Raw genomic sequence first — 12,357 nt, 5'->3', positions numbered from 1 at the left:
TCCTTACAAATGAAATTGATGGGGAAGATAGTTTCACTTAGCCACCATAGTGACCAACATAAAACACTGGGGATGATTCGCTTTATGATAAAATTGAACGGGTCCAAAGACGGGCTACAAGAATGGTGGAAGGTCTTAAGCAGAAAACTTAGCAGGAAAGACTTCATGAATGCAATCTGTGTAGTCTGGAGGACAGAAGGGAAAGGGGGGGGGGGGGGACATGATCGAAATATTTAAATATGTTAAAGGTCCAGGAGGGAAGTGTTTTTAATAGTAAAGTGAACACAAGAACAAGGGGGCACAATCTGAGGTTAGTTGGGGGAAAGATCAGAAGCAGAGTTGAGAAAATATTATTTTACTGAAAGAGTAGTAGATGCTTGGAACAAACATCCTGTAGACGTGGTTGGTAAATCCACAGTAACTTAATTTAAACATGCCTGGAATAAACATATATCCATCCTAAGATAAAATACAGGAAATAGTATAAGGGCAGACTAGATGGACCATGAGGTCTTTTTCTGCCATCAATCTTCTATGTTTCTATGTTTCCAACTGTGGTAAGAAAGGTCATATCAAAAATTGGGACCGCATTCACTTAAGGAATCTCTCACTTGGCAACAGAAATTTTGGCCTCCATTGTGGTTATAAATTGAGGTGTACTTATACTGAGTAGTCTTCACCTAACCAGTTGCTCGGCGACCCATTCGAAGTTCCAATAGACCCCAACCACCACCACCAATAAAAGCTATTTAGAATCTGGTGCTGGAGTTCCAATGGCCCATGGCAGGTTCTCTCATTGTATTTTTGGTGTTTTGCAACCGGCTCACATTTACAGACAGTTGCAGTGTTCTGCAGTCACATAACACAGTTGTGACCTTTTTTTGCCACTTTCCGGTCTTTCCGTCCATGGGAATGCAGATAGTCCTCGACTTACAACGATTTGTTTAGTGGCTGCTGAAAGTTACAATGGCACTGAAAAATGTGACCCATGACCATTTTTCACACTGATGACCTTTCCGTATGATCATTTATTTATTTATTTATTTATTTATTATTTGGATTTGTATGCCGCCCCTCTCCGAAGAGGGGATCATGCAATCAGAATTCAGACTCTTGGCAACTGGTGCATACTTATGACTGTTGCCGTGCCCCATGTGATCCCTTTTGGCGATCCCCTTTGACGAGTAAAGTCAATGGGGAAGCCAGAATCAAATCGTGCAGAATGCAGCCACGCGAGCGGTCCTGAGGCTTTCCAGATACATCCATGTTTCTCCAACACTCTGCAGACTGCATTGGTTGCCGATTGGTTTCTGGACACAATTCAAAGGGTTGGTGATGACCTATAAAGCCCTACATGGCATTGGATCAGATTACTTATGGAACCGCCTTTTGCTGCATGTATCCCATTGACCGGTAGGTTGCACAGAGTCGGCCTTCTCCAGGTCCCGTCGGCCAGACAATGTCGTCTGGCAGAGTCCAGAGAAGAACCTTTTCTGTGGTGGCCCCAGCCCTCTGGAATCAGCTCCCTCCAGAGATTCACACTGCCCCCACCCTCCTCGCCTTTCGCAAGAGTCTCAAGACTCATTTATGTCGCCAGGCATGGGGCAATTAGATCAAGCCCCCATCCCCTGTTTATGAGATGTAATGTGTGGTTGTGAATGAGTTGGCTGACTGATTTTATTATATATGGGGTTTTAGTAGTAATTTTAATTAATTAGATTTGTTGTGTTGTTTTTTGTATTCTGTGAGCCACCCTGAGTCTTCGGAGAAGGGTGGCATACAAGTCAAATCAATCAACCAATCAATCAATCAATCAATCAATCAAATAATAAATAAATCAATAAATCAATAAATAAATAAGTGAATGAATGAATGAATGAATGAATGAATGAATGAATGAATTTATGAATTTATGAATTTATGAATTTATGAATTTATGAATTTATGAATTTATGAATTTATGAATTTATGAATTAATGAATTAATGAATTAATGAATTTATGAATTTATGAATTTATGAATTTATGAATTAATGAATTAATAAATCATTTAACAACTGGGATACTAGTCCTCGGAGAGGGGCGGCATACAAATCTAATAAATTATTATTATTATTATTATTATTATTATTATTATTATTTGTTCTGTTGTTATTATTATTATTATATATTTATTATAATAATAATAATAATAATAAATAAATAAATAAATAAATAAATATATAATCACTTAACAACTGGGATACTAGTCCTCAGAGAGGGTCGGCATACAAATCTAATATATTATTATTATTATTATTGTTGTTATTGTTATTGTTATTGTTATTGTTAATATTATTATTATTATTATTATTATTATTATTATTATTATTATTATTATTATTATTATTATTATTCTAACTTATGAAATAGGGTGATTCATTTAACCTCTGTGGCAGGGGCGAATTCCTCCCACTATTGCTACTGGTGCACTGTGTGTGCAGCTTCAGGTGTTTTGGGTGCGTGCGTGCATGTCCCAGTGTGGTTGTGCTTCTGTGCATTCGCAGGAAGCGAAATCCTACGAGGGGAGCGCATGCGAGAGAGATTTTGGCGGGGGTTTTGCTTTCGCGCATGTGCAGAAGCAAAAAAAACGTCAAAATCTCACATGTGCGCCCCCTTGCAATATTTTGCTCCCTGTGCATGCGCAGAAGCAAAACCACATGCGCACCTAAGCATCTGAAGCCATGTCCGCAGCTCAACCGATGCCACGTCCTTATCCATTCTGGTAGGAACCCACGACTGCCCTGTGGCAACAAAGGTTGCAAAATGGGGCAACATTCACTTAACAAATGTCTCGCTTAACAACAGAAATGTTGGGCTCAGTTAGGGTCGTATGTTGGGGACTACCTGCATAGGGATTCATGTAATGACCACAGAATAACAACAGCTGCAAAAAGGGTCTGGTCATGTGCATGCTTTGATGTATGGCCATCTAGACTGGCCATAAATGGACAGAAATTCTGGGCTCCGTTACAATTGTAAATCCACGGCTATCTGTAAACACAGGTTTATAATTTTCTACCTCCTGACATTTCTTTCCTGAATTAAAAAATCCCACACCAAGACCACATCAAACTGCCCCAGGAGCTGCTGACACAGTTCTACAGAGGAATCATTGAATCTGTCATCTGCACCTCTATAACTGTCTGGTTTGGTGCTGCAACCCAACAAGACAGACACAGACTTCAGAGGACAATCAGAACTGCATAAAAAACAATGGCTGCCGTCCTGCCTTCCATTGAGGACCTGTATACTGCACGAGTCAAAAAGAGGGCAGGGAAAATATTTACTGACCCCCTCGCATCCTGGACATAAAACTGTTTCAACTCCTTCCCTCAAAACGTCGGTACAGAGCACTGCACACCAAGACAACTAGACACAAGAACAGTTTTTCCCCGAACTCCATCAGTCTACTAAACAAATAATTCCCTCAACACTGTCAGACATTCTACTAAATCTGCACTTCTATTCTACTAGTTTTTCTCATCATTCCTAGCACCAATTTCCTCCCACTTAGGACTGTGTGACTGTAACTTGTTGCTTATATCCTAAGATTTTTATTAATATTGTTTCTTCATTGCTTATTTGACCCCGTATGACATAGAAACATAGAAACATAGAAGACTGACGGCAGAAAAAGACCTCATGGTCCATCTAGTCTGCCCTTATACTATTTCCTATATTTTATCTTAGGATGGATATATGTTTATCCCAGGCATGTTTAAATTCAGTTACTGTGGATTTACCAACCACATCTGCTGGAAGTTTGTTCCAAGGATCTACTACTCTTTCAGTAAAATAATATTTTCTCATGTTGCTTTTGATCTTTCCCCCAACTAACTTCAGATTGTGTCCCCTTGTTCTTGTGTTCACCCTCCTATTAAAAACACTTCCCTCCTGAACCTTATTTAACCCTTTAACATATTTAAATGTTTCGATCATGTCCCCCCCCCCTTTTTCCTTCTGTCCTCCAGACTATACAGATTGAGTTCATGAAGTCTTTCCTGATACATTTTATGCTTAATACCTTCCACCATTCTTGTAGCCCGTCTTTGGACCCATTCAATTTTGTCAATATCTTTTTGTAGGTGAGGTCTCCAGAACTGAACAGAGTATTCCAAATGTGGTCTCACCAGCATTCTATATAGCGGGATCACAATCTCCCTCTTCCTGCTTGTTATACCTCTAGCTATGCAGCCAATCATTAAGTGTTGTACCACATGATTCTTGACAAATGTATCTTTTTCTTTTATGGATGCTGAGAGCATATGCCCCAAGACAAATTCCTTGTGTGTCCAATCACACTTGGCCAATAAAGAATTCTATTCTATTCTATTCTATCAGGATGTACGTAGGAAGAGCATAGAAACAGAAACACAAGAAAAATCATGGAAAATAAGATACAAGGGAACAAGCTCCTGGTGTATACCGTTCCTTCCAATATATTTTGTCCAAAGTCATATCAGATGGCTCTCCCCATCATCCCTGATGGCTCTGCCTATTAGAAGCAGGAGCTCTACAAGATTTGGGGCAGCACAAGGTTAAACCATTGGATTAAAGTGGGAGTAGAGCAACAAAACCTGGAACAGGAATGTTTCACACTGAATCCAAAGTGAGCGCCACTGTTTTGTGCAGGTAAGCATTGCAGAACTGCTCTTTTATTTACAACAAATAAGCTCAATACTCAGTTGGCTGGAGTCCAGCAAAAGAACTTCAGGATTTTCAGATGTTTTCCCTTTTTTTTTTTTTTTGCTACAGCTTCATAACATTCCTTCCAAGGATGAAACCAGATGCTAAGTAGTTATGAAGTGCTCCAACTTGGCCTGAATATTGGGATGAAGGTCTTTGGTTTGGATTTAATGGTTGCCAGGGCAACAAGGATAGAGTGAAACTAGGCAGTGGGAGGCTAAAAGGAAGTGCCATTTTATTTATTTATTTTGCCTGGGCATGTTTCTTTAAGTTCACCATTGTTGGATAAGAGAGGTTCGTACTAAGCAAAAGGTGGTTTCAGCTGGTTCTGACCAGTTCTGGAGAACCCGGAGTGGAAATTTTGGGTAGTTCTGAGAACAGGTAAATGTCACCTTTGACTGGCCCCATCCCCATCTATTCTCTGTCTTCTGAGTCCCAGCTGATTGGGAGGGAATGGAGATTTTAGAGTATCCTTCCCCTGCCACGCCCACCAAGTCATGCCATGCCCACCAAGCCACGCCCACAGAACCAGTAGAAAAAAAATATTTGAATCCCATCACAGATACTAAGACACAATGGGGCATTTGATGAAGTTGGATGAGAGATGGTTGGTTTGTTTCTAAATTCCTATGTTTTTCCCCCCTGACCTTTATAATTAGTTGATTTACAAAGTACACAGACAAAATAATGAACCAAAATTGAATAACTATTGTACATGTCATCTGCAGGCTGACTCTGGTTTCCTCCTAGCATGTGCAACAAACCAGAGTTAAAACTGACTACGAATGGAATGGAATAGAATAGAATAGAATAGAATAGAATAATCAAATTGAATTGAATTGAATCTGTTATGTTTGCAAGTTGTTAAAATAAATGTGATTGCTGATTGGAGCAGGCGCGACCAATGAGAAACCCGCAAGCGCAACCAATGGGAAGCCGAGGCGCGACCAATAAGGAACCTCCGGGCGCAACCAATAGGAAGCCCCGGCGCGAAGCCTTGAAACATTGTCACCAATCCCCAGCGCTGGTAACAAAGTATATAAGGTGCGGTTTTGGCCACTTGTCTTTAATTCACTACCTGCCTGCGAGCTGGTCACTTTTAATGTTCCTGATTAATTAATAAAGAGCTGTTACCCTCTTCCTCGGCCTCTAGCCTCTGATTTAACAGAATCGAATAGAACAGAACAGGACCTTGGAGGTCTTCTAATCCAGCCCTTTGTTCAAGCAGGAGAACCTACATTTCAGAGAAGTGATTTTCTAGTCTTTTCTTAAAAACCTCCCCATAATGCCGCTCCCATCCCATCCTTTAATCATTCTCAGCGGCATTTTCTCCTTTATCCTGCTACCATCCAACAAAGGGAAGCTTTGAGAGGAAGTGTAAAACCTATTAGGTTTTATCACTCATTACCTGTGTAGGCACTCAGGTGGCTGCAGTGACTTAAAATGAAAGGAAGGGCAGGAAGGGGTTTGGCAAAATGAACCGCAAATTGTCCTGCTTGTTATGATTTCCTAACCATTTGAAAAAGGGTGGGAAAAAAACATTTGAGGTGAGTCACGGAGAAAGGCCGTATCGCTTAGCAGGACGCATCAATGCCACCCAGACAGAGGTATCATCTCAAGCCCTGAGTGCCACTCTTGTTGAAGATGGAAAGGATAAGTGAAACTTTAAAGTGTTTGAAGTTGAACATTTCATATGAACATCTCCAGGCAAAAGCCCAGCTTTCTTGTTTAGGTCCTTGGTATGACTATTCCGGGATCCGGAGCCAGAAAAATGAAGTTCTGTTTCCTCAAATCCAGGATGCGAGTTATGATCATTTGCAAGTGTTCCAAACTGAAAACATTTGCAAATAAGATTAATAGTTACTTGAGTTCCTTCCCTCCCCTTCCCCCTGCTCAAGAAAGCCACAGCTTAGGCAAGTCCTCCTTTCCCAATGCTCCCCCACTCCCATCTTCCTTCTGTGGGGGCGTTTGGCCAGCTTTACTCTTAAGATGGGTGTTGGTTTTTTTCCCTGGCATCAAATTGGCAGCGCCAGAAGCCAGCTCTGGAGACTATCCTGAATGGGGGGGGGGGGAGATAGAATAATAACAGAGGGAAGAACAGATGGAAATTTCGTGCGATGTACACTAGAGTGCTTTGCCCTAAGATAGCCCCGCTCTGTAATTTGTGTGCACGTAGGTAGAGGATGGAAGTGAAAGCATGTGTGTGCTAGGAATCGGATATTTGCATGCAAAGTTTGCACTTTGGGCACGTGTGTGCAAAGCTTTGATAAGTGTATCTACATGCAAAGCCTGCTTCTGTTTGTCCTTTTATGTCTTGCATTTGATGTGCCTTCTCCAGGAGAAATCTAACCCATTGCTGTGTTCCCTGCTGCCCCCTAGTGAAGAAAGCAGGCAAGGAGGTTCTGCCGTTTCCTGTTGGCATCGGGTGCAGCTTGGCTTGTCATTACACAGCACCTCAGGGTTCCCCTGGATGAAGCCGCTCATTGTTTGTGTTCTACCAGCATCCAGGCTTCTGGTCTCGGTTTCCAGAGCCACCTGTAGTGATTTTTTTTTTTAACAGGAGTTGATTTGCTGAACTGCTTCCTCCCCCTTTTCCTCAGTTCAGTCACCTTTGATGATGTTTTTCCAAAGCTGTGCTCAGTGGGGACCAAGCCATAAGGCCAGCTGCCTCCCTCTGCACCTTCTGTGCTCAAAGGCAGTCATGGAGTTTCATCTTCAGGTTCCCTAGCTTCTTTTAAAGCAGGGCTTTTGACTAAATGGTTTAAGGAGAGAGAGAAAGAGAGAGAGAGAAAGAGAAAGAGAGAGAGAGAGAAAGAGAGAGAGAGAGAAAGAGAGAGGGAGAGAAAGAGAGAGAGAGAGAGAGAAAGAGAGAGAGAGAGAGAAAGAGAGAGAGAGAGAGAGAGAGAGAGAGAGAGAGAGAGAGAGAGAGAGAGAGAGAAGCCAGGAAAAGTAGATGTTTTGTGACACATGAACTTTGTTACAAGTCACAAGAACCTTTCTCTCCTCACACAGAAAGCCAGCAGCAGCTATAGCAGTGGTTCTCAACCTTTCTAATGCCGCGATCCCTTAATACAATTTTCTCATGTTGTGGTGACCCCCAACCATAAGTCTGGCACCAATTCTCCCAACAGAGATTTAAGATGATTGGCAGGAAGCTCAATGGGATACCCCCCACTGTAAACGCCTGATTGGTCGGATTATAAAAAATATGTTCCAAGGCGCCACAATAGAAGCTTTAGTTCTTAACATCATGGGAAATTTGTCTTTTCCCCTAGTCTTAGATGACCCCTGTAAAACAGTCATTTGACCCCCACAGGGGTCGCGACCCAGGTTGAGAATTACTGAGCTGTAGCAATTAGATCATGAGTGTCAAACTCGCTAGGTCACATTGCCATCAAGTGATGCTTTGCAATGTTTTTCCCACTTGCAGAGCTGGGGTGGGCATGGCCTGCATGTGATGCATCTGACCCGAAGGCCGCTAGTTTTGACACCCATGAATTAGAATAATGCAAGGTCTATCCCAGCAGGGTCTAAATTCAGCACTCAACCCTGGGGGAAAAAACTGGTGTGACCTTCCATATCTAAGATATGGAACATGAGAAGCAACATGAGAAAATATTATTTTACTGAAAGAGTAGTAGATCCTTGGAACAAACTTCCAGCAGACGTGGTTGGTAAATCCACAGTAACTGGATTTAAACATGCCTGGGATAATCATAGATCCATCCTAAGATAAAAATACAGGAAATAGTATAAGGGCAGACTAGATGGATCATGAGGTCTTTTTCTGCAGTCAGTCTTCTATGTTTCTATGTTTCTAAGATGGAAGGGACAAAGTAGATTCACTGGGAAGGGAGTTCCACAGCTTTGGTGCTGATGCTACCAAGATGTCTCCAGTGATGGACTCCTACGGGTACAGTCAGGTATGCAGAACTGGGCTCTGGGTGTGTTTTTCCTATCGCAGTCAATGAGGTTGAATATGTATACTTTTAGAAGAGCTGTGTGTGTATGTCATACACACATACACATACAGTTTAGATAATAATGTATATTTTTGTGTGCCTCTGTGTAATATATATGTACACATATGGCATACACACATAGAATTAAATAGTATATTTTGGATGTTCAGTAATAGTGAATAGAGAGGGAAATTGTATCTCTTTGAGTTGAGGAGAGGCCAGGCACCCTAACCCAAAACCTTGATGTAGTGATGTCAAGTTGGCCACCTTTATGCCAGTCACATGACCTTTAAGCCACTCCCCCAGTCACATGATGGTGAAGCCACTCCCCAATGGTCACATGGCCAGCAAGCCACACCCACGAAATAAGACAAGGCCACAGTGTAGTAGTAAAAATATGTATGTATGTTTGGTTTTATAATAAGGTTTTTTAGTTGTTTTAGTATTGGATTGTTACATGCTGTTTTTATCACTGTTGTTAGCTGCCCCGAGTCCACGGAGAGGGGCGGCATACAAATCCAATAAATAAAGAAATAAATAATTTGGCAGCCCTTCACTGGATGTTTCCTGCATGGTTCCTATGGAGAGGGAGAGGCTTTCACCGACCATGGAAACGGAAGAACAGAAAGTAGAGAAAACCATCCAGCCTGCATGAGCCTGCCTCTTCCATTGGCTTCTAAGGTCATGGGCCCAATTCTCTGACTCTCTGGGCTCTTCTAGCTAGTGGCCACTACTCGTCTCTTCCCCCTAATCTATGTGAGATCACAGTCATCTCCATGGCAACCTGCAGTGAGCTCATGTGCAAGAGCTGTGACTTCAGCAGGAACAGATGGAGCTAAGAGTAGCAAAACATCCTGTTTTTATGCAAATGAGTACTATCTTTTTTAAAAAAAAAATTGGAGGGAAGAGTGTACCAAGAGAGTTGTTTTTCTCTACATACATAATATGTGTACACGAACATTTTTGGGTTTTTTTAAAGGTTGCTCCATATGTAGGGGAGTGAAACCGAAAATACTATTATTATTATTATTATTATTATTATTATTATTATTATTATTTAACAAGGTAATTGCTAGACAACCAAGCTGCAATCAGGATGGTGCAAACAAACCTTCCCATAAAGAAAATTGACAGAGCTGTGGCATACCTGTCAGATTAGCCTGAAAGCCTCACTTCTTTTACTGGTTTTTAGGGAAAATATAACATTCTTCCTCAGGGCGCTTTGAGGTTCAACATACAAACTACCCTTTGTTCATTTTTGTTTTAACCCGAAGGGTCCTGTGATCATATAATTTCAGAAAAGCTTAATAATCTCTCCTGGTTATTAAAATCAGATATGAGATCTATTGCTCCTGACCCAGTGTCAGGGAGGCTATTCAATTCTCTCAAGAAGGCATCGCTAACAATGTTCGTCTAATTGCTCTCTCCCTAGCTAATTTTAAGTGGAGTGTTCCCATTTTGTTCAATCAGGATAGGTTGGGGTACTCCGCGCACACGCGGTCTGTCGGGAATTGGTGGTAATCTGAACATATCTGTTAATCAATGCTGCAAGTCTTCGCTTTGCCAGAAGAAAGGCACAAGGAGCTGAGCAAAGGGCAAGTGAGTCTTGATTGGAATTTGTCTCTGGTTCTGAGAAGAAACCTCTCCAGATCCTCTTTGGGTCATTGCAATTGTAGCGCCCCTCCTGAGCTGCAAAACAGAATTTCGTGTACATGTAAGCGTAAAGGACAGAGCATTGTGCAAAAGCAGACCCACACATTTTTGAAAGTGGATTTAAACAAAAACAAAGGAGGACTTTCAGTATTCTGAATTCGTTAACTTTGATGAGGATGTGGCACAACAAGCATATCACGTACACAAATGAACTATTTTTTTTTAAATCAGAAAGGTCAGATAAATACAATGAAGCCGAGTTTTCTGGGAATATGTAGTATTTAAAAGGAAAGGAAAGAAAAAGAATACACACTCTTTGCCAGCTCAGCCAAGCATGCTTACACATGCCCACATAAGCAAATAATTTTGGCTAGGATGTATTATTAACAGTGACATTATTAGTAATACTTGTGGTTGAATTTTTGAGTTGAGAGAGCCAATTTGGTGTAAGACACCAGTCTAGAAACCAGGAGACTCTGGGTTCACCGTCCAGTTCTACCTTAGGGACTAGTCCCCAAAACAGCAAAGACTAAATTAGGCAGTTCTCCCAGAGTCAATATAATGCACATATGTACACAAACACATGTGGGAGTCTGTATAGATACACACACACACAAACACACACTAACACGCAAGCTTCCAGTAATTGTTACAATGGCAACCTTGGGGATACAAAGCCACAGTATCCCTACCATTAAAAAAAGCTTTTCACTTTTATTTTCTGCTGCCTCTGAATTTGAAGAGAACAAGAACCCTCTTCATTTGCAGAGCTGGATCAACCCTTCTCCAGGCCGTAGCAATAGTCAGTCTTCCTACATTTTTCTCCCAACATGTGCCAAAACTTGATGGGATCGTAGGTGCCTCCCAGAGGTGAAATGCTCCCAGTTCACTTGTGCCTGTCGGTTATCGGAGAACTGGTCATGAAGGCAGCACAAGACTCCACCTGGACACCGCTATTTGGGTTCTTTTATCCTCTGCGCATGCACAGAAACCTTTGCGCATACACAGAAGGTAAATGAACCCAAATGGTGGCATTCGGGCCGGTGGGCAGAGCCTTGCGCTCCCTTCGCCACTGACTCTGATGACCGACTGGCACGAGCTAACCAGGAGCATATTGCCCCTGGCTGTGATAACTGTCAGCCTGGATAGCTTCAAAGCAGGCTTAGACAGATTTATGGATGACAAGTGTATCGGTGGTTATTGAAAAGGATGTCCATGTGCCGCCTCTATGCTGGTTGAGGCAGGCAGGATTCCCTTGGGTACCACTTGTTGGGGGTCAGGGGAAAGGGAGGGTTTTGCCTTCTCTTTCTGCTCAAGATCCCCAAGGACAATTGGTGGGTCACTGTGTGACACAGAATGCTGGACTCGATGGGTTTTGGCCCGATTCAGCATGGCTCTTCTTATTGTTGTGGTTAGCTCTGGCCCAGCTCCTGCCCCAAGGACTGTGGATGTGGGGGAGATATTCACATGCTGCAGGCCTGTTTTGCCCCCGGTGGAATCTGCTGATGAAGGCTCCTCTGATCAAGAAGACATGAGTGACAGGGAGGAGGAGAGGGTGGCAGACAGCTCAGAAGGAGATCAATTATCTCTCTCCTCCTTGGATTCAGAACAAGAGTTAATGATACAGCCACGCATGTGGAGAGCGATGCATAGGCAACAACAACTGAGAGATTATTATCAAAGAAAATGAGGCCACCTGTGGTTGGGTGGGGCTGTGGTAATTAGTGAGGCTGCTATAAATAGCAGCCTGTCGGTTTGGCCATTGTGGAGGATTATCTCATCATTGTGTTTCGTGACTGCTTTATTGACTTTGACCTTTTGTGTGCTGATTTTTCCCCGCTTTGAAACTAAACCAGGGCAAAGTGTGTTTCACTTTGTGAAAGAAGAAGGACTGTGAATTGCCTCACAGCTGCAAGCTAAGTATCACAGAACTGATAAGGGACTTGTACAAATTACCAGTTTGTTTGGAGACGAATGCTCTTTGTGAAGTAGACCCAGAGGCAGGGTTCAAGCAA

This window comes from Erythrolamprus reginae, chromosome 2, assembly GCF_031021105.1.
Source record: "Erythrolamprus reginae isolate rEryReg1 chromosome 2, rEryReg1.hap1, whole genome shotgun sequence".
In the NCBI taxonomy this organism is placed as follows: Eukaryota; Metazoa; Chordata; class Lepidosauria; order Squamata; family Dipsadidae; genus Erythrolamprus; species Erythrolamprus reginae.
This window is presented reverse-complemented; position numbering follows the sequence as displayed.